Here is a 23056-nt window from a genome sequence, read left to right as displayed (position 1 = left end):
AAAGCTCCTGTAACCTACCCAGAGTGGGTATAAAATAGTTACATACCAAAATTAGGGCACGGAGGTGGCATGTGCTATTGTCACATTTGAAGCACCGTGGAGACAAGGAAGCCTGGGGGAAAGCTAGAAAGGTATTTTGTTGTGGGGGATCGTATCCAAACAGGAAGTTGCTTTCTTCCCACCAAAACATGAGGGTCATATATTTCACCTCCTGCTGCAAAATCAGAGGTCAGATCAGAGGTCAAGGCTCACAGCCACAAAGCCAAGAGCATGAATAGAGAAGCCATTTCCAGCAAACGAGCAGCTGCTGCCTGAACACTGAGGAGCGGGCGGCTGGAGGGAAGGAAAAGCACTGTGTATTCCAACAGCACGTGGGGCTGGCTTTACCCAGAGTCTAGAATTGTAGCTGATGGAAACGCTGCACTGACAAACAGAGCTTTGAAGAATTGCAGACAATGGGATGAAGGAGTCTATGTGACTGGTATTAAAAATCCAAAGAAGCACGAGACAGAAGGAAAGGATCGATTTATCCAAGCCAAACGAAGAGACGTTCACCCCAGCCAGGTCCACTTTCCTAGTGAGGAGGAATTGACAGTAACAGAACTCCAGTGTGCAGAAAGTGTAGCTCCATATGTGAAGAATTACGCTCAGTTAACTCTTTACTCAACTGTACATGCATAGTTCCAGTCATTCTTAATGAATCTTTTTGCCAAAGAACCTGTATTAATTTGCTATGGTTGTCATAACAAAGTACCACAGACAGGGTGCTTGAAGAACAGAAACTTATTTTCTTACAGTGCTGGAGGCTGGAGATTAAGAGGAGGGCAGGGCTGGTTTCTCCTGAGGCTTCTCTGCTTGGCTTGGGGGTGCCATCGTCTCCCTGTCTTTGCTGGTCTTCCCTGTGTGCGCATCGGTGTCCTTGTCTCCTCTTCTTGTAAGGACACCAGTCATATTGGATCAGGGCCCATCCTAGTGACTTCATTTTAATTTAACTACCTCTTTGAAAACCTTGTCTGCAAATACAGTCACATTCCGGAGGTTAGTTAGGGCTTTAGTCTATGAATTTTGAGGGACACAATTCAGCCTCATTTCAGAACCCCTCCTAGTATTGTTAAGGATCGATGTCTGGTCGGGCTATTCCCAGGTGACAATTTCTGCCACCGTCCTGGAGTACAGGCTGGGCACAGCAGATAGACAATTCTCCCTTAAAGAATACTACCTTATTAAGGTTTCCTTCTTTTAGGACCTAATGCCATTAAGCTGGACACACCAATGGACATAAGACCCAAATGCCTCACATTTGGGAAATGGTCCTGTCTTAGTGATAGCACAATAAGACAATGGTTTTTATGCTTCCCGCCATTCAGTCCCTCACTCAGGACGTACATTGGACAATGGAGACATAAAATATGTTGTCTCCATTCTCTGACCTCAAATCCATATTCTCTGTGAATGTTTGTTGTACTTAGCTGTGCCATTCTTTGCTCAGAGGCTGGGTTTTTCATGCCCAGGGCTGATGTCTGTGAGTGCAGTGGAGCACCCAGGCATAACTGGATGATGAAAATGTGGTAACAGGTCTTGCTAGATGGAGCTCCAACATCCATTCCCTGTCACTTACTAGCAAAGCCCTAATTTTATTTGGGCTTAGGAATACGTCCAGCTGAAAAAGCTATACCTCTCATCCTCCCATTCCAGGGAAGAATGATGAGGCATAACAGTTCTGACCAATAAGGTAGGAACAGAGGTGACTGGTGGGCTTCCAAGTTAAAGGAAAGTTTGTAGAGAGCCCAGGCAGTCCATTCCATTTGCTTGTTGCCCTTTCTTCTTATTCCTGTCTAGAAAAGGGATGTGATGGCTGGAGTACCAGCAGCCACTTGTGAGCATGAACATGAAGACGGTACAGTGGTGATCTAGACAGAAGCTGGGTCCCTCATGACCTTGGGGGACTTTCACACTAGCTCCAGCCTGTTGTCCTCTGAATTCTCCTCACATGAGGGGAGACAACAAACCCCCAGGGCCACTGGCCTCTCCAACGACACCCTGGAGCACAGTTGTGAATGGCCCTTCCTGGCATAGGTCACCCAGTAGCTCTGTGACCCCCTGTCTTATTTAAGCCACTATTTGGGGTTTCTAACCTCAAACATTATTATTTAGCTGATGGAGGTGGGTTGCAATTATTAGACTAACTCGATTATTCTCCTTAGATACAGGTACAGCATCTTCTGAAAATCTCTGTGAAAGCCTCCTTTAGGTATAAGCCCCACCCTCCACCCTTCAGAAAAGCAGATGAAAGCACTTGGGTACACCTGGGTTCACATGTGCTCTTATCATTTATCAGCTGTGTGACCTTGGACAGAATTTTTCAGCTCTCCAAGCCTTGCTGTCTTGTGTGGCATCATACAGGGTTTTTGGGAGGATTCAGAGAGAGAACGTATGTAAAGCACCTGGCTTGGACCCTTAGACTCTTGTACACAGTGCTTGGCACATGGCCCTCCAGCTATTAGGACGTTACTTATCCATGCAGAGGAAGACTCAAGTCCAGGTGCCCGGCTTCCCCCAGGTGCAAATCTCCCTGCGTTTCTCTCTGGCTGCCTGTAGGACATTTCTGGTTAACTCTTCTGTTGGCCCCTTTTAGCCTGGTCCCCAACCACCCTCTCTCTGATGATGCCACTCCTATCTCTCGTTCTCATGCCTGTTGGCTTGACTCACCATACCACACCACCGTGCACCATGCCATGCGTGACACACCACACTATGACATGTCATGCCATGCCATCCCTTCTTCTAGTGGCTTTCAGAGCCCTGCGGAAGCAGATCATCCAGGAGACGTGAAGTTGTGTAGAGATGTGGTTGAAGCCAGCACCCTCGGGGCCAAGAGAACAGGATAATGCAAAGCTCGGGGCTGCCTTTCTACCCTTTCACTGCAGAATCCCTCCAGAGTGGCCCAGGAGAGCGCTTTGATGTAGGGTCTTGCCCAAGGGGAGCTCCTGGCTGCAGAGGCAGGGACGGGGCATGAAGGATCTCAGGCAGTGAGGACTGGACTCTGGGCAGAGTGCAACAGAAACTCAAGTCAAATTTAGAAGCCAAGTGTCATGTGTCCACCAGACCAAGTGGGAAAGGATTTTTTCCACACCAGAGTCTGGGAAGTGCGGGGCTACAGTGACTTTCTTCAGCCGGAGGGAATAGAACTTTCCCCAGCTTCTGGGGCAGCAGCAGCTCAGAGTGGGCAGAGAGACACCCCTAATTCAGTGAACCATAGCTCACCCTGTAAAAAGGGACGTCCTCAGTAAACAGGAACCCTCTCTACAGAACTTCCTGATATATGACAAAAAGAGGAAGACAGGACAGGCTTCTGGGGGTTCTGGCAGCAGGCTGGTGGGTGAAGGCGCTTGTCCTGCCAAGCAACCTCCAGGAGCCCCAGGGAAAAGCAGGAGCATTCCTTTCTGGGATGGAGCAGCTGGCTGGGCCCTCTTGCCATGCCCCCTTTGGATTGAATTGGAGTCTCTCTCTGAGCAAGGTTTCCTTCCTGGAGCTGCCAGCAAAGCACTCCAGAAGCACACTTGCAAACTGTGTGTGTGCATGGGAGTGAGTGGGAGTGTGCATTAGTGTGAGTGCATGAGTATGAATGTGAGTGACCATGAGTGTGAGAGTGGAAGTGAGCATGTGCGAGCATGTGAATGCCAGCGGATGAGTCCAAATGTGAGTGTGAGTACGAGCATGTGTGAGTGTGCATATGTGTGTGATTGTGCATTCTCTTATCTGCTGGGAGGCACTCTGTTTTCTGGCTCTGCTGACCTTCTTGGCCTCTTCCTTCTGCATGGTGCCATTATCCAACGGCTTCCTTTCATCTCTGATGACAGAGTCCCTCTGTTCGCATCTACAGGTGAATTTTGGGCTGGATGTCTTTTCCCAGTCCCAGCACTGCTAAGGCCTGCAGAGTTCTGGGCTGGTGCGGTGGTCCGTCCAGCCGTGCGGCTGTGGCTGCCCTTTGGACTCTGGTGCCTGGTGCGATCGTCCTCCCGATGGTCTTCTTCGGGGTCCCCATGATCACTCAGTCTCCAAGGCCAATGGGCTTATTTGTAATTTACCTCTACCCGCCCCCACTGCTGCCACAACCACCTTCACTTGTGATCTCTTTATCAGCTTATCTCTTGAATGAAGATGTTGCCAAAGCATTTGCCATCACTGTTCTCTCTTTACACTTGTGCTTCTCAAGCTTTTACAAACCCATGTCTCTAACAGAAAATAAAGTAAATATGGATTTAAAAACACATTGGAACAATGGCTATGGTATCAAACTATATACAGTCCCGATCCCCCCACTGCCATCTCTGCCCTGCAAAACGTTGTACTGTGTCGTCTGAGAGGTGTGTGCTCATTTTCTTCTTCTGTGCTGTGCTACATTTCAGAATCACCGCTCAGAACTCTCCAACAGGGAAATCTTACTTGGCAATAATGGGTGTCATAAGCCTAAGTTTGGAATAAAGTAGACTGGGGTTCATATATGCCTCTATCATTTGTCAGCTGTCTGACCTTGGACAGAGTACTCCAGCTCTCTGAGCCTCACTTTGTTGAGTGCGCTATCATGCAAGTTGTTGAGAAGATTTAGTGAAAGAATGTATATGAAGTACCTACAGCCTTGTACACAGTGCTTGGCACGTCACTCGTCCCTCCAGAGGAAGACTCAAGCCCACATGGCCAGAGCTTGCTCTTCCCTAGGGGTCAACTCTTTCAGTATCTCTGGCTGCTGCAGGACATTTCTGGTTAGCTCTCCCATGATCCTTTTAGTCTGGTCCCCAAACATGCTCTCTCTGATGATGCCACAGTCCATCCTATCTCTGGTTCTCCTGTCTGTCAGCTCCACTCACCATACTATGCAATGCCATGAACAATGCCACACCTTACTCCACCACACCACATCAGACCACACTACCCTAGACAATATCATGTCATACCGAAGCATGCAACACCACGCCACACTAGACTATACCACAAAACACCCTGCCACACTGTACCATGCCATGCCATGCCACAGCACAGCTGGTGCAGACATCGCTCCAGACTCACCCCTGCTCATTCTTGGGACCCTGACTCTGTCTTTCAGTGTCCATCTTGGCCTCTGTTCCCTTCGGTTGGGTTAACCTATTTGAACTCCACTCTTGGCTTCTAACGTAAGTGTCCCAGCTCTTCTCCCTCCTTGGAGTTTGGAATCCTCCCAACATTCAGGGAAGATACCCTTCCTCAATCCCTGGCTTCCAGAACCTGGGGTCATGTTCTGCGGAACAGAGAGATAATCCCTGTTCACTTCTCCACTGTCTCCACCTGGGAGAACCACTACTTTTTGGAAGAAACAAAAATTTCCCTTCATGTTGATATCAAACTATGTGCTAATATAAAACTTTAGTATTTAAACTTAATGTGTTAGAGTTCAGTGTTTAATTTTAAAAACCTCATGAGTTATTACCTTGACATTTATTAATGAGGTTTTATTTATACTACATGCCAATATCTATACGCAGGTATACACATAAACATTTTTAAGAATCAAGGAATCAGTTTCTCTATATACGACATGCTTGTTTGCTTGTTTCCTTTAGGTAATTTTTATTTTCTCAAAAAACAAAACCCAACACCAACAGAAAAGTATGATCTACAAGAAAGCTGCCCTCTTGGCCACCTTCTTGTCATGATTGATGTGTCCAGTTTTCTTCTTCTTCTTAGTACCTACAGCATCTTGACACATACACAGTGTCCTTGACTGAATACACTTTGTAAGAGAAACCTTACAAGTCAATGGTGTCCCCCGGTTTCTTCCTGACTGTTGCAGACCAGGGGGATTGGGGAGTTACTATGATCGAGAAAAGGTTTAGCTACTGCATTTGCTATTCCGTTTTCCTAGTATTTATCCAACGATGTCAACTGTTAAGTGGGCAAGCTCACAGTAGACCAAATACAATAAGATTATTTATATACAAATAGAAGGTAAATGTGTATATAGGTGTGCATTTTTATTATTTGACATAAAGCCATCATTTCTTATGTTCTTTACTATATTCTATTAGCATCTAACTAGCATCCACTGAGAACAAGGGTCCAAGAGGCTGTTTGCTGGCATAATTCCCAGGAAGAGGTTCTGGTAAGGACCTTGCCCAGAAAGGGCATTGCATGTTACTATTTTCCAAGTTACCTTTTCTTGAAATCTTCAGAGTCATCTGCGACTCCTCTCTACCCTTTTCATTCACCCTTTCTTTAGTGAGAAGTTCAAAGTTGGTCGGGAAGAGATGTGCCATGGAGAAAGTCAATAATTCTTCTTGAGGGAGATTTTGTAGAAGGGGGATAGTTGAGCTGAATCTTGAAGGGTAATGGAGAGTGTGATGTTTGACACTGAATATCAACTTGATTGGATTGACGGATGCAAAATATTGATCCTGAGTGTGTCTGTGAGGCTGCTGCCAAAGGAGATTAACATTTGAGTCAGTGGACTGGGAAAGGCAGACCCACCCTTAATCTGGGTGGGCACGATCTAATCAGCAGCCAGTGAGATCAGAATAAAAAGCAGGCAGAAGAATGTGAAAAGACTAGACTGGCCGAGCCTCCTAGCCCACATCTATCTCCTGTGCTGGATGCTTCCGGCTCTCAAACACCAGACTACAATTTCTTCAGCTTTGGGACTTAGACTGGCTTCCTTGCTCCTCAGCTTACAGATAGCTTACTGTGGGATCTTGTGATTGTGTGAGTTAATACTCCTTAATAAACTCTCCTTTATGTATACATCTATTCTATGAGTTCTGTCCCTCTAGAGAACTCTGACTAACACAGAGAGCTTGGCAAATTGGGTAGGCAGGTACAGCATGAAGAAGACCTTCCTCATTTACAATGATAATAGTAGTTAAAGATGCCCTTCCTCTTTTTTTTTCTTGGAATCGCTTCTTGGATTTATTCTATATCTTCCTTATCCATGACTGCCCTAGTTCAGGCAGGTGGGTCATTCCTCAACCTTGGGCTACAGCCTCTGAACTCACTTCCCTGCCCTGTGGTGCATCCTCCACATCCCTGAGCATCTCACACGGTCTCTTGTGCCTCATGGTGTTTAGTGGATAATGTATGAGCTAAATAAGTCATCATGAAATGCTGTCCCCCTATTTCTCTCTGTGATCTACAATGTACAGGACAACACCTATGCTCTGTGTTTCTGGCATTCAATGTCTTCTCCCTTCTTACCCTAACCTGTGCTTCCCATTCATTACTTTTCTGAACCAGCTCTCCGTCCTTGCCAAACAGAACTGCTTACTGTCTCTTCAATTCACATAGAAATTTCAGACCGTTTTTCATACACTTCTGATTTCTCTGGAGCTATCCTGATTCTTTTTTGGTTTTGTTTTTTTCATAAGGTTTTGGGGTCACTAATTTGTTTTGTTTTTTTGAGTCTCACTCTGTTGCCCAGGCTGGGGTGCAGTGTTACGATCTGGGTTCACTGATACCTCCGCCTCCCAGGTTCAAGTGATTCTCCTGCCTCGGCCTTCCCAGTAGCTGGGATTACAGGAGCTGGCCACCATACCTGGATTTTTATTTTTTATCTTTATTTTTTTGTATTTTTAGTAGAGACGGGTTTTACCATGTTGGCCAAGCTGGTCTAGAACTTCTGACCTCAAGTGATCTGCCTGCTTCAGCCTTCCAAAGTGCTGGGATTACAGGTGTGAGCCACTGCGCCTAGCCCATTTATATTTTTTTAAATTTACAGATAAATAATTGTATATATTTATTATGTGCAACATGTTGTTTTGAAATATTGTGACATAGCTAAATGGAGCTAACAAATGTATGCATTACCTTACCTACTTATGCTTTTTGTGGTGAGATGTAACTTCATCTTAAACAGCCTTCAAGACTCAGCTCAAGCTCTGCCCCCTCCACAGACGTGAAACCTAGTTCTTTTTTCTTTCATTTCTAATCTTCTGGTTTCTCCAAATGGCTTCCTTTCTTAAACTCCTAATTTGTGTTATTTATGAATTGACTTTGGAATTCATCATTTTTGTGTTATAAGTAGATTTTATGATTGCCTTGTCTTGGAATGAACATATTTCCCCTTGTATTAGTTCAATGGAAAGTTTGTAAGCTCCCTGAGAGCAAGGATTTTGTAGCTATTTCTATGCCCTAGAGTAGTGTTATTCATGCTGGTGTACAGATCAGTGTCCATCAGGAAGGAAGATTTAAAATGAAAATGCAGCAAGAGAGAATAAGAGTTGAGTAATGTTCCTAGTAACGGGACATTGCCATGGCATCCACGCATGTATCATGGGCTTCCTTTTATTAAACAGGGAGCAGACCAGATTGAGTGCTGTTGAATTCTTGCAGTGAATCCCATCTGGTGCAAACTGCATACAGGTCACTCCTAGTAGGGCCATGCATCACACACCATGGATTGGGAATGATGGCAGCCGCACCTTCACCTTAGAGAGTTTGTTCAGCAGCACCCATAGAATGGAACCCTGCACACTGCAAGTGCTCCCAGGGTGCTAGTAGATTGATAAGCACTACAGATTTGGACACATTAATAGCTGTGTTTTTCTTTTTTATCCTTGTATAAAAATCAGAAGCATGCAGTGTAAATTCAATTCACGTTAGGTATACGACCCAAATGTTACCTGGGCTACCCTGACCTTTAAGAGTGAAATGAGCCTTATGATTCTCTAATGATAGAGAATTAGAGGTCTTCCTTCAGATTTTTTTTTTTTTTTTGAGATGGAGTCTTGCTCTGTCACTCAGGCTGGAGTATAGTGGCATGATCTTGGCTGACTGCAACCTCTGCCTCCAAGGTTCAAGCAATTCTCCCTGTCTCAGCCTCCTGAGCACCTGGGACTATAGGCATCTGCCACCATGCCCAGCTAATTTTTGTATTTTTGTAGAGATGGAGTTTCACCACGTTGGCCAGGCTGGTCTTGAACTCCTGACATTAGCTGATCTGCTTGCCTCGGCCTCCTAAAGTGCTGGAATTCCAGGTATGAGCCACCATACCTGACTCTTCCTCAAGATTTATGGAAGGCTTTGGCGTGGGTTTTCCTGCCCATGTCTCCCGCCACTCACAGGCCTTACTTTCACACCACACCATCCCATGTCCCCCATTGCCTTGACCCAGATGAGGAGTTCAGCCATTTTCTTCGTTTTCTCAACTCCCCGTGCTCTGAGTAGAAAAAAATAACATCACTAAAGCTTTTGTGTGAATAACGGGCTTTACCGAAGTTTGGAGGAGGCAGAACAAATTTTGTTCCACGGAAGTATCGTATTGAAAAACTCATCACTCAAGCATTTCACCACTTCTCATGCTTCCGGATGCTACTCAAGGGTGGAACTTCCTGGTCCTTCCCTCGTGCAGTCACCTTGGTCTCCTGTGGCTGACATAATCCATTCCTCTACACTTTCCTGAGTCAGGCCCTCCATGAATGCTTTAATTTCCTCCTCAGGATGCTAGTGCAGCCATCATCACTCACTGCCTTCATAATGAAATTCGAGGCTGTATTAGTCAACCCAAAGCTCTTGAAATCATTCTTTCCACATTTCAGCAATGTGTGTTGTTGACTGCTCGTGGGACTGTGGTCCCCTAAGAAATAATCAATCCACATCTCACACTCTTTACTGCTTCTGGGAGCTAATGCCGCCCGTGCAGTGATATGTGGAAGTCAAATGCAAGCATGATTGGCTTCATTTACCACCCAGATCCCCCTTCCCCATCCCATTACATTCTTATATAATAATAGGGTAGAATGATTTTTTCCCCCCATTATGGAAATCACCTGTCTTAAATGACTAGCAGGCTCAACTGCCCCTTTCTAGGGTGGGAATTATCTTTGTCACTCACTCATTGGTGGTTACATGGAGGCCCATGGAGGAAGAAAGAGATGGTCCGTGGTGGCTTCATTTGCAGTATAGTCTGAAGCTTTTTACGTGTGGAGGTCACTCTGTCTTGCTATGTTCTGTGCTTTGAAAACGAAACTGGGTCAATGAAAATTAGACTCTCTGGGGCCTTCCCTTATTCTATGGGGGCTGCTTTTCCTGCCTATTAGCCATCATATTGATTTTTGGTTGCAAGACTCGTCTCTGTTATGCTTCCAGTAGCTAAGAGCCAGTGATGCTGCCAATTGTGGCATTGTCAGAGAATCCAGGGAGCCCAGTTGTAGTCTAACAATAGGAGAAAAACCCTTATGACACCAGGTGATGTCATGAGAGGTGGATGAAGGCCATAGAACTGATGAAGGCCATGTTTGTGTCCCTAGAACTGATGGGTAATCACCCTCTTGGGGCCAGAGGTCACTGTTCCAGCTAATCCTTCCCTTCCAGAGGAGAGGTGGGGGTATGGAGCCATGGTGGCAGCTATTTCCCAGGGATGGAGTGTCAGAGGGAGCCGAGGGGACAGCAGCAGTTTGCCTCACCTTAGGGTGAGCCTAAGCTGAGAAGAAAAGAGGGAGGAGGCGGAATGGGGGAAATGGCTACGTGTCACCAGGACTGCCATTTACTAGTGACCAGGGTAAGGAGCTCACTTCCCTCTCTCAGAATCAACTCTAAGCCCTGCCCCCTACCTGGTATTCGCATTTAAAAAGTCCTCAGCAGCTTCTTGGGAGTAGGTGGCTGGCACTTGTACCCAAAGTCTGAGAGAAGAGGAATGTGTGAGCCAATTTCTGTGGTTTTGTTCTTGGGTTTTGTCTCGTGTGATGGAGGCAGAGTTGCTGTAGCCCAGCTGGAGTAGGCTGAGGAGTTGGGAAGAGGTGATTTTTGAGCTGCTGTTCAAGCTGGAATCAAAGTTGGCCAGGCAGATGCAAGAGAGATGAGCAACCGCGGTCAGTGGGTACAACACATGCAGACTGACCAGCTGACCCTAGTCTCTCTCCTGCCCAAGTACAAGCTGGGGAGAACCCATTCCTTGCCGAGATTTTTGCAGAAGGAAGGAGAAATCACAGTGGCTTAGGTGAACTGAGCCAGGGCTGAGTCTTGAAGTGACTGGGATTCCTTCACTGCTGCTTTCCAGCTTGGGAGGGCCAAGCTGACCTTTTGGGGACTGGGAATGGGCTTATTGGACTGGCTCACCACCACCTTCACAGTTTCCATACTTGCACTAGACCACAGGGCATTGCCTGAAAATGATCCCAGGCTACACTGTTGGTTCATTGGCTTTGCGGGAATACAAGCATGCAGTTGCCAAAATCCATGACTGGCAGGATATATTTGTTTGTTTCATGAACAAGTGCATCCCTTAGTCTCTGCAACTGAGGTGAGCCACATGTGACCCTGGGCCACTGTGCTTTGTGTTCAAAGCTCATTCATTCCTCCTTTCATTTCCTGCTGATCCCTGCCTTATCTCTGGCTGTCCCTGGAAGATGGCTGCTTGTTATCTGTGACAGCCCAGGAAGAGGCAGGAGGAGAGGCAAAGCTGGAGAGGGGCTGGGAGGGAGGAGAGGAGGGAAGCCTCTGTAAACCCACCCTTATGTACCTTGCAGTCCCTGGAGGGCTGTCAACAAAGTGCCATCCCCAGCTCTGTATCTCTCCTAGAAGCAGTCTCTCTGAGTGGGAGCAGCAGAATCTTTCTAAACCTCCTCAAGCATCATTACGTGGATCTGAGTAAAGAACCACCCTCTAAACCCACGGCAGAGCTACGCCATGATTCTGGCCTGTTATGGAAAATTCTATAAACTGGCTCTCTGTTGAGTCACCAGTATCATTCATTCACAAGACGGTTTGGGGCCCCTCCAGTGGTAAAGGCCCTGCAAACTCCTAGGGATAACATGAATAAGATGCTTCTGGAGGTTTTACAGTTTTGGGGGTGGATGAAAGCAGTGTAATCATTTCAATATCTCAAAAAGCTCTGTGGAGTGGATTCTACTATTCATATTTGACAGGTCATTAGCACGAGGCTTTGCAAGGTTGATGCACCCAAGACCACCCAGCTGATAGATAAGAGAGCCAGAATTCACACTCAGATCTTTTTTGATTTGTTCAAAGAGATAGGTGAAAGAGATATTTACCTTCTTGGTCTCATGTGACAAAGTCAGAGTTGATGCAGCCAACTGGAGCAGGATGAAGAGTTTGGAGGAGGTGAATTTTGAGCTGGTGTTCAAGCTGGTATAGAAGTTTGTCAGGCAGATACAAGAGAGATGGATACCCCAGGCGGTGGGTATCACACATGCAGAGGTGGGAAAACCAGTTTGCAAGATCTGCCTAGGGCTGCCAAAGTCGTGCCTGGTAGGCATGTGGGGTAACAATCTAAAAACAGGTACTTTCCTGAGGGTGTTGAGGAGGCATCGAAGACATGAATGCCAGGGGTGGTTAGAGCAGTGTCTTTCAAACATTCCCTGCAGATGGCACCTCGGCCAGGACCCACAGGAGACCCTTGGGTGCTTCAGAAGAAGTGCTGTCCAGTTAGGTTGAGCCAGGAAGAGCCCCGGATAGGTGAAAGCAGGATTTACCAGATAGGTAGATGCAGTCCCACATGGTGGAGCCCCAGTAAGTGGAATGGTGGTGAAGGCTCATGTGGGTGGAGTCCCACATGGTGGATGGAGCCCCAGGTGGGTGGATCCCCAGATGATGGAGTCCCTGGTGGATGGAGCCCCAAGTGGTGGATTCCAGATGGATAGAGCCCCACGTGGGTGGATCCCAGATGATGGAGACCCAGTTGGGTGGAACCCCAGGTGGGTGAATCCCTAGATGATGGAGTCCCCAGGTGGGTGGAGCTTCAGGTGGGTGGAGCCCCAAGTGGTGGATTCCAGATAGATAGAGCCCCAGGTGGGTGGATCCCAGATGATGGAGCCCCAGGTGGGTGGAGCCCCAGGTGGTGGATTCTAGATGGATAGAGCCCCAGGTGGGTGGAGCCCCAGGTGATGGAGCTCCAAATGGATGAAGCCCCAGGTGAGCCCTAGATGCTGGAGCCCAGATGGTGGAGCCAACCTGAGCCTACAGTGTCTTACCCTGCACTTTATGAAATTGGCAGAACCAAGCTGACTGTCCTTTGAGAAACACCACATTCACGCTTCCTGGCTCGGTCAACAAGGCCCTTCTCGATGGCTTTTCCTCCCTGAATAGCCTTTCCTGCTTGTTTCCCGTCACAGACTGTGGTATACATGCCTAGCCTGGAGTACGGGCTCAGGGGTCACCTGGGTTTGTCCTTTTCGAAGTTCCTGCGCTGAGGTTTCACGCGGCTCTAGAGCATCTCGGTGTTTCTGGAGCGGCTGGGCCAGGCCCCTGTGAACTTCAAGGCAGGGTTTCTGGACTGCACAAGGCTGAGCTTTCTCCTTGGGCCTTCCTGAGTTCTCTGCTTGAGTGGCAGCTGGTTTGTCCCGGTTTTCTTAAGAGGTGAGGATAGCGGTATCCCTTGCTGCGTTCCAGGCGGTGTTCCAGGGACCCCGCGAGCCCCAGCGTGCCCCAGGAACCACTGGCTAGGCTGGCACCGTCAGGCACAGCCGGGAGTCTGTTCTCTTCTTCCTGTGTCCCTCTCTCAGGGATCCCCGAGCTGCCATCACAGTTATTGCCTGGCAATGTTTTCCATAATGCTGCACCCAAATCCAATCCACATTAATATTATGACAAATAAAAAAATACAGATTCCCAGCAGAAGTCCAAATCGGGCACTAATGCAAACATCTCAGTTTAGAGCCTAAAAGTTAAAGCATGGATGTCCTTGGGATGCGAAACAGGGGAGAATGAGAATCCGAATGGAAGGCCCAGCTAGAGAAATGACGTGAGAGTAAATGTAGCTCTATTTCCCGGCGCCTGCGGCCCTCCCTCCCTCCCTCCCTCCCTTCCTCCCTTCTCCCTCTTCCCACCCCCACCCTGAATTATCGGATTGGGAGAACCTTGGGTGACTGGTTTTAATGAGTAAGAGGGAATGATTGGAAATTAGCATACCAATGACTTGCATGCAAATAGGTACCTCTGAAGTGATTGCGAAATTATTCTCTTAAACATTTTAAACTCTCTCTTACAATCTGATTTTTGACAGTAAATTCTGGCTTACAACAATAAAAATGTGACAGTTTTTGCACCCCTTCTTGGTGACACTTAATGAAGGAAAAATTTACCTCACCTAGGTTCAGTGATCTTTAATAAAAAATTGAGAAGAATCTTAAAAAAATAAGGATTTAACTTAAAAAAATATTTATACAGCATTTTTGCTTCTGATCCCATAAATAATATATAGAGAGCATGGAAATGTGGAAAATAAAGAAAAATAGGAAGATGAATCACCTGTATTGTAACTCTCCCTCTCTTTACATATGTATGTGTGTGTAATTTTTTAGTAAAAATGTCTGTATCTTGAACTGATTTTTCTACAATCTGCTAGATATTCATTGACAATATTTTCAAAATTAATTGTATATAGGCAGTGTAACACTTTATTTTATTATGCCTCACTTTTATGCATTTGTTTCCAATTGTCTGATATTATAAATAGATGCTCACCCTTACAGATACACCCGTGGACATCTATGATTGCGTCTAAGGGTGAAAGGCCAAGAAGCGGAATTGTTGTGTCAGAGGGCATGTACAGATACAGTAGAAGGCTCTTCATACGTATTCCCACACAACCCTCCAGAAAGATCATACCAGTATCCACTCCTGCTAGCCTTGCGTGCCTTTACAACATGGAAACTTTATACCTAGGAAAACTTTTAATTTGAGCTCCTCTTTCCTCCCTACCCCTAACTCCTGACAGCCGGTATTCTCCTTTCTGTCTCTATGAATTTGCCTGTTGTAGGTACCTCATATAAGCGGAATCATACAGTATTTATTCTTTTATATCTGGCTTATTTCACTTAGCATAAGGTACTCACAGTTCATCTATGTTGTGGCATGTGTCAGAACTTCCTTCCTTATTAAGGCTGAATTATGTTCCGTTTATGGGCATACAACATTTTGCTCACCCATTCATCTGTTGATAGACACATGGTTTTCTTCTATGTTTTAGCTATTGTGAATAATGCTGCTATAAATTTGGGTGTACTATTTATTTGAGACCATGCTTTCAGTTCTTTTGGGTGTATACTCAGAAGTGGGATCACTGGATCATATGGTAATTCTATTATTATTTTTTGAGGACCTGCCATACCGTTTCCCACAGTGGTGGCACTGTTTTACATTGCCACCAACGGTGCACAAGAATTCCAACTCTGCATCCTTGCCAACACTTATTTTCTGTTTTTTGATAGTAGCCATCCTGAAGGGTGTAAGGTGGTATCTCACTGTAAATTTGATTTGTGTTTCTCTGATAATTAGTGATGCTGAGCACCGTTTTATATGCTTGTTGGTCATTTGTCTGTCTTCTCTGGAGAAACTCCTATTCAAGTCCTTTGTCCGTTTTGAATCCAGTTGTTTGTGTTTTTTTTTGGTGTTGATTCAGTGTCATTTTTAGAGGCTCCCATATTTCCCATTCTCTACTCCTCTACTCCCATCTCTTCCTTAGGGTCTGGCAAGCTGGCCATTCTACCCCCATGAAACATTTATGTCCAATTTAAACAAAGTAGGAATATGATCACAATAGGTCACTTTCATCATTCACATATTGGGTCTCATATAAGAATAGCTGTGTACTATTGTCAAACATACTAAGATGGGAACTTCCTGAGAAGTTCAATTAGGAGGTGAACACTTAGATTACCAAAAAATTCAGGCCATGCTAGATAATGATGTTCATGAAGAACAGCTACAGATCAAGAATTTTAAAATCAAAGTCATTATCTACAGTAGATTTGTCCAAACTTTAATCTGGCTTCTAATACTAGATAGCAAGTCGCCAAAGGCATGCATTTTGTAGGATTTTAATCTGGAAGGGCTCACCAGGTAACTCCATTACGCAAAGCCAACCATTCTTTAGGGTCTCTATTAAAATTCTTTTAAGTGGGAGATAAGTATTACTTAAAGTTTTTTCCAAGTTGAAGTGGCTGTGCATTCTGAAGGCATAGAATGTCTATATTCTAATGTTTAGACGTATCACTTTTTTTCTAGGCAAAAATTATACTTGAAAGCTGTAAATACTGTGAGCCGAGGTGCTTTTGTTGAAGCAAAGCTGAGGGAGCCTGTGTCCTGGCCCTGCGTTTCCTTTCTCCCTCCCTCCAAGTCCACACGTCTCAGGCAGCCGCCCCCAGGGTTCCGGAGCACAGCTTGAAGACCAGGAGGTAGAGAGGCTGATGCGGAAGTTTAGTGCCGTCTGGATACCGCTTCAAGGTGAGCAGAAAGCCCGCATGACTGGGATTAGACTGTGTTTTGGGAAGAGAGGTTAGTTTAGAAGAGGAGAGGAGAAGCTGTTACTCTGAGGCACAGAGCAAATGGAATTCAGAGGCAGTGTCGTGGGCCACGATTTGGAAACCAAAACACAGAGTAGGGAGGAAGAACCAATTGTGAGGCAAAGGCTCTGCCATGCAGTCCAGGTGGTTCTAAACAGCAGGTTTAGGACAGGGTGCTGGGTGAACCCATAGGGGCCAAGCACCAGGAAGCAGGATGTTTGTACAAGATGTCCCCAGATATAGCCATGGCGGGGGACAGAGAGTTTTTTGGTACATGGAAAGTCCGTGTGTGGCCACCATGCCCTGTGCAGGGCCATCATGCACAATTGGGCAGTTTGTGCACTGCACGATGCCACCTAGCCAAGGGATTTGGGTTGGGGTGAAATCCAGTTGCCGAGCCCTAGCCCTGGAGCAGAGCTGCATCTGCCAGTAAGGAAGGAGTGTCCTTTATAATTTATACAAAGGCACTTCATGAGTTTGCAGTGGCCCTGAGTGCCTGCAGTCATTTGCTGGCTAGTGTTCTGGAATTCTAGTCCTCTGCTCAAAGGATCTCAACCAGCTCAGATGGCTGTCAGTGCAATAGCTCTTAAGCAGCACTGGAACACAGCTGCACTATAGTTACTTGTCTTTATCTCATTATTCATTCATTCATTTCAATGAATATTTATTTAGCTCTTACTATGTGCCAAGCACTGTTCTACATGTTTGGGTCACATCAGAGAATGAAGTAGAGTAGGAGACAGTTAAGACAATAAACAATAAACATAAGGAATAAATTTTCTAGTATGCTGGAAGCTGGTAAGTGTTAGGGAACAAAGAGAAAGATGTAGGTAGATCAGTTCTGGAATGTGGAGAGCCAGTTGCATAGAAATGTCAGAGGAAAGCCTCGTTGATAAGGTACAATCTGAGCAGACTTGAAGGAGCTTGTGGAGCCTGGAAACAGCATTTTTGGTGGAGTCCTGGTTCCTTTTTATTGGAGATTGGTGTTTAGAAACAAGATCAGGCACTGAATGTGCTCATTGCTTTCTTACTTCTGCGTCATTCTAGTGGGACACATCTTGGAATTATACATCTGTGTACTCTGCCATGCAAACACAAACATCAATATTTACTTAAAAAACAAGTTTTCTAATGATACTTATGACTCGAGTTCACACCAGAGTTTTTTTCTAACCTTCCTCTCTCCTTATTTCGAATATCTTTTTCTAACACTGAGTGACTTAATAAAATGAAAATATAACTACTTGTTTGTTCAACCCTAGTATGCATATAAAGCAGTGTCAGAATTGCTAACCTATGCCCTTGTGAGAAACTGATTTATTAACTAAAACACAGCATTCGCGCCATTCTTTTTTGTCTTTAGTTCCACAATATATACTCAAAATGATGTTTCCCAAAGTAACTCTTTCCCTTTCCCTTCAGTGTGTTGCTTTTATTCATTTGTAATATATTTAAATTCATTGATTACAATTTGTATTCCATTTTTGGTTTCTTCCATATTATGGTTGATTTCTTTTAAGTTGACACTCAGTAAAAATCACTGTTTGTGATGTACAGTTTTATGGGTTTTGACAAATGGATAGAGTCACGCATCCACCCTGCATCATGACTTAGAATGGTTCTGCCACTCACAAAATCCACTTCTATTGCCTGCTTTGTAGTTAAAGCTGCCCTCTCCCCACACCCGGCCCCTGGAGCCCTCTGATTTGTTTTCCATCCATACAGTTTTGCCTTTTCCAGATGGTCATATTAATGGAATACGATAATACAACATGTAACCTCTGGCTTCTTTCACTTAGCACAATTCAGTTGCAATTCATCCATTGTGCTGTGCGTATTAATAGTTTCTTCCTTTTTATTTTCGAGTAGTATTCCATTCAATGGATTTACCACAGCTTCCTAAATCATTCATTGGTAGAAAGACCTGTGGGTTGTTTCCAGTTTTCGATGGTTATAAATAAAGCTGCTATAAAAAATGCATACAGGTTTTTGTGAACCTGTGTTTTCATTTCTCAAGGACAAATATCTAGCAGTGGGACTGCCAGATCATGTGTTAAGTGTGTATTTACCTTTATAAGATGCTGCCAAACTACCTTCTAGGGTGGCTTTAACGTTTTCCATTTCTACCAGTATGTGAGAGATCTATTTTATATCTTCATCAGTACCTGGCATTGCTTGTATTCTTATTTTAATCATTCTAAGAAGAGTGTGGTACCTCACTGAATTTCTTTTCAAGATGGGATCGTGTTATGTTGCCCAGGCTGGCTTCAAATTCCTGGACTCGGGTGATCTTCCTGCTTCCTGCGTCAGCCACTTGAGTAGCAGTACATGCTGAGGTTTTCTGCATGTCCCTAGTGACTACTGATGTTGGACATTTCTTCAATGCTTATTTGCCACCTTATTTGGTAAAGTGCTGTTTAGATCTTGGCCATTTTTATATAGGGATGTTTTCTCTTACTATTTTGAGCTAAAACAATTTGTTATTTATGTAGAATTCAATTCCTTTGTCAGATACATGGTTTGTAAACATTTTCACCCAGTCTATAGCTTGTCTTTTCATTTTATTGATGGTGCTTTATGAAGAGCAAAAGTTTTTAATTTTGATAGAGTCAGTTTATTAATGTTTAATTTACGGATGGTGTTTTTGGTATCATATCTAAAAAATATTTGCTTAACTCAAGATCACAAAGGTTTACTGCTAGGTTTGCTTCTAGGACTTGTAGTTCTAGCCTTTATATTTCTGTCTATGATATATTTTGGTTAATTTTGGTGTGTGAATTTTGAGACAAGGGGCTAATTTCATGAGTGTGTGTGGCTGTGTGTGAGATATGACATTCAGTTGTCAGAGAAGCATGAGAAAACAATGGAAACAAAAAGCCTGAAAAACTTTGAAATAACTATACTTTTTCCACTGCTGAATCACCTTGGCAACATAGTAAAAAATTGACCAGAAATGTAAAGGTTTATTTCTGCACTATATTCTGTATCTCTGCACACATACTACCCTGTCCTGATTATTGAAGTTACATAGTTAGTTTTCAATTCAATCAGGTGTAAATACTCCGACTTTTTACTTGTTCCCTTTAGAAATTGTTTTGGGCATTCTGGGTCCTTTAAACTTCTACATGAATTTTAAGATTAGCCTGTCAATCTCCACACACACAAAAAGCCAGCTGTGTTTTTTATAATTGATAAATAAAATTTGTATATATGTGTTGTGTACAACATGATGTTTTGAAATACGTGTACATTGTGGAATAGCTCAGTTGAGCTAGTTAATATATATATTACTTCCTATGCTTATCTTTTTTGTGGTGAGAACACTTAAAATCTACTCTCAGCAATTATTATTTTTTTCTTTTTTTTTGGGGGGGGGGGGGGACAGATTTTCACTGTCGTTGCCCAGGCTGGAGTGCAATGGTGCGGTCTCAGCTCACTGCAACTTCCACCTCCCGGGTTCAAGCCATTCTCCTGCCACAGCCTCTTGAGTAGCTGGGATTACAGGCATGTGCCACCACGCCTGGCTAATTTTATATTTTTAGTAGAGACAGGTTTCTCCGTATTGGTCAGGCTGGTCTCGAACTTCTGACCTCAGGTGATCCTCCCGCCTCGGCCTCCCAAAGTGCTGGGATTACAGGCATGAGTAATTATAATACATTGCAGTATACTATAATCATGTTGTACAGTAGATCTCTTGGACTTATTCCTTCTATTATCTAATTGAAATTTTTAACCCTTTGGCCAGCATCTTTTCTCCCTACCCCCCTATCCCCTGGTAACCACCATTCTATTCTCTATTCTGTGAATTCAACTTTTTAAGAATCCATATGTGAATGAGATCATGTAGTATTTGTCTTTCTGTGCCTGGCTTATTTCACTTAACATAATGTCCTCCAGGGTCATCCATGCTGTTGTAACTGACACTCTTTCTTTCTTTATTAAGGCCAAGTAGTATTCCACTGTGTATGTATACCACATTTTCTTTACGTATTTATCTGTTGATGGAAACTTAGGTTGATTTCATATCTTGCCTATTGTGAATAATGCAGCAGTAAACATTTGAGAGCAGATACCTCTTTGATATACAGACCTCATTTCCTTTGGATAAATATCCAGTAGTGGGATTGCTGGATCACACAGTAGTTTTAGTTTTAACTTTTTTGGGAACTATCCATACCATTTTTCATAACGACTATAGTAATTTACATTACCAACAATAGTGTGCAAAGATTCCCTTTTCTCCACAACCTCACCAACACTTATCTTTCATCTTTTTGATAATAGTGGGAGGTGATTATGTCATTGCGGTCTTAGTTTGCATTTCTCTGATGATCAGTCCTAGTGAACATTATTTTTTTCATATACTTGTTGAACATTTGTATGTCTTCTTTTGAGAAATGGCTATTTAAGTCTTTCGTTCATTTAAAAAATTGGGTTATTTGTTTTTAGCTATTGAGCTGAGTTCCTTATATATTTTGGATATGAATCGCTTATAAGATGTATGATTTGCAAATATTTTCTCCCATCCTGTAGGTAGTCTTTTCCCTCTTGTTTCCTTTGCTGTGCAGGATATTTTTTAGTTCACTGTAATCCCATTTGTTTGTTCTTCATTTTGTTGCTTGTGCTATTGGCCTAATTTCTCTCTTTATATGTGAATATCCAGTTTTCCAATATCATTTATTGAAGAAATTGTTGTTTCTTCATTGTGTGTTCTTGAGACACTTTGTGAAAAATCAATGAACTGTAAATGCATGAATTGATTTCTGGGCTCTCTATGCTGTTCCATTGGTTCATGCCTATTTTTATGCCAGTACTATGATGTTTTGATTACTCTAGCTTTGTAGTGTATTTTAAAGTTGGATAATACGATGCCTCTAGAATTCTTCTTCTTTTTTTTTTTTTTTCTTCCTCAAAATTGTTTTGGCTATTCTGGGTCTTTTGTGGTTCCAAATTTTAAGATTGTTTTCACTATTTCTGTGAAAAATGTTAATGAAATTTTGATAGATTTTGCATTGAATCTATAGATCACTTTGAGTAGTAGAGATATTTTAACAATATTAATTTTTTCAAACCATCAGCATGGGATACCATACTATATACTTGTGTATTCTTAAATTTCTTTCATCAGTGTCTTATAGTTTTCACTGTAGAAATCTTTCACCCTTCCAGTTAAATTTATTCCTAAGTACTTTTTGGTAACAATTGTAAATGAGGTTGTTTTCTTGACTTCTTTTTCAAATAGTTCACTATTAGTGTATAGAAATGTTAGTGATTTTTATATGTTGATTGTGTATCTTGAAACTTTATCCAGTTATGATTTTGACAGATTTCATTGAATCTCTACCTCAACTTAGAGAGTGTTGATATCTTAATAATATTGAGCCTTCCAGCCCAATAAATAAAATGTCTCTCCATTTATTTTTGTATTCCTTGATTTCTCTTAGCAATGCTGTATCTTTCAGCATACAGGTCTTACGTTTCTTTGTTAATGTATTCTCGAAATACTTTATCCTTCTTGATGCGATTGTAAATGGCATTGTTTTCTTAATTTCATTTTTATATAGATTGTGGTTAGGATATAGAGATACATTTGACTTTTTGATCTTATAGGCTGCAATCTTGTTAAACTTTTAGTCCATTTTGCTATTACTGTAACAGAATAATACAGACTCAGTAACTTATAAATAGAAGTTTATTTGGATCATGAATTCTGAAGCCTGGAAAGTCTGAAATCAAGGGGCTGCATCTAGTGAGGACCTTGTTGCTGTGTTATCCTATGGTGGAAGGTGGAAGGGAACAAGAGCATGTGCAAAAGAACAAGAGGGTGCTGAACTCACTTTTATAACAAAGCAGGTTTTATAACAACCTACTTTTGAGATAACCAATCTACTCCCAATGATAATGACATTAATCCATTCATGAGGGTAGGCCCTAACTCCAACACTGTTGCATTGGGGGTTCAGTTTCCAACACATGAACTTTGGGGGACACATTCAAAACACAGCAACTTGTTTTTCAGTTCCAGCTGGCGTTTGTTATTTTTGCACATTCATTAGGATTTTATACATATAGGATCATGTCATATGTGAATAAAGTTTTACTTTTTCCTTTCTAATCTATATGCCTTTGAATTCTTTTTGCCTGGTTGCACTGATGAGAACCTTCAGTAAAATGTGGAATAGAAGAGGTGAGACAACTTTTTTTTACCTGTTCCAGATCTTATGGGGATAGCAGTCAGTCTTTCCTCATTAAGTCTAATGTTAGCTATAGGACTTTCCATAGATGCATTTATAAGATTGAGGAAATTCTCATGTGTTCCTATTAAGAGCTTTTGTTTGTTTTTGTCTTTTTGAGATGGAGTCTCACTGTGTCACCCAGGTTGGAGTGCAGTGGCATGATCTTGGCTCACTGCAACCTTCACCTTCCAGGTTCAAGCGATTCTCCTGCCTCAGCCTCCCAAGTAGCTGGGACTACAGGCGTGTGCCACCATGCTCAGCTAATTTTTTGTATTTTTAGTAAAGACGGAGTTTCACCTTGCTAGCCAAGATGGTCTTGATCTCCTGACCTCGTGATCTACCCTCCTTAGCCTCCCAAAGTGCTGGAATTACAGGCATCAGCCATCATGCCTGGCCAAGAGCTTTTATCATGAGTGGGAGTTAGACTTCATCAAGTGTTTTATCTGTGTCTATTGATAAAATAATCTTGTTTTATCCTTTATTCTATGATCATAATGTATCGTATCAATTTTTGGATCTTAAATCAACCTTGAATTTGTGGGTTAAATCTCATGC

At 43.3% G+C, this 23056-nt stretch overlaps 1 long non-coding RNA gene across 1 annotated transcript in view; it reads left to right on the top strand.

Annotated features, from left to right (window-relative positions):
• Nucleotides 1-16420, top strand: part of LOC141584383 (uncharacterized) — an 85895-nt gene extending 69475 nt beyond the window's left edge. Inside the window, exon 3 of the long non-coding RNA XR_012517415.1 lies at nucleotides 15988-16420. This is a non-coding gene — a long non-coding RNA (uncharacterized LOC141584383). The remainder of the gene's footprint in view (nucleotides 1-15987) is intronic.
• Nucleotides 16421-23056: the final 6636 nt, after the last annotated feature.

The sequence above is a fragment of the Saimiri boliviensis genome, chromosome 4, assembly GCF_048565385.1.
Source record: "Saimiri boliviensis isolate mSaiBol1 chromosome 4, mSaiBol1.pri, whole genome shotgun sequence".
NCBI lineage: Eukaryota > Metazoa > Chordata > Mammalia > Primates > Cebidae > Saimiri > Saimiri boliviensis.
This window is presented reverse-complemented; position numbering and strand designations above follow the sequence as displayed.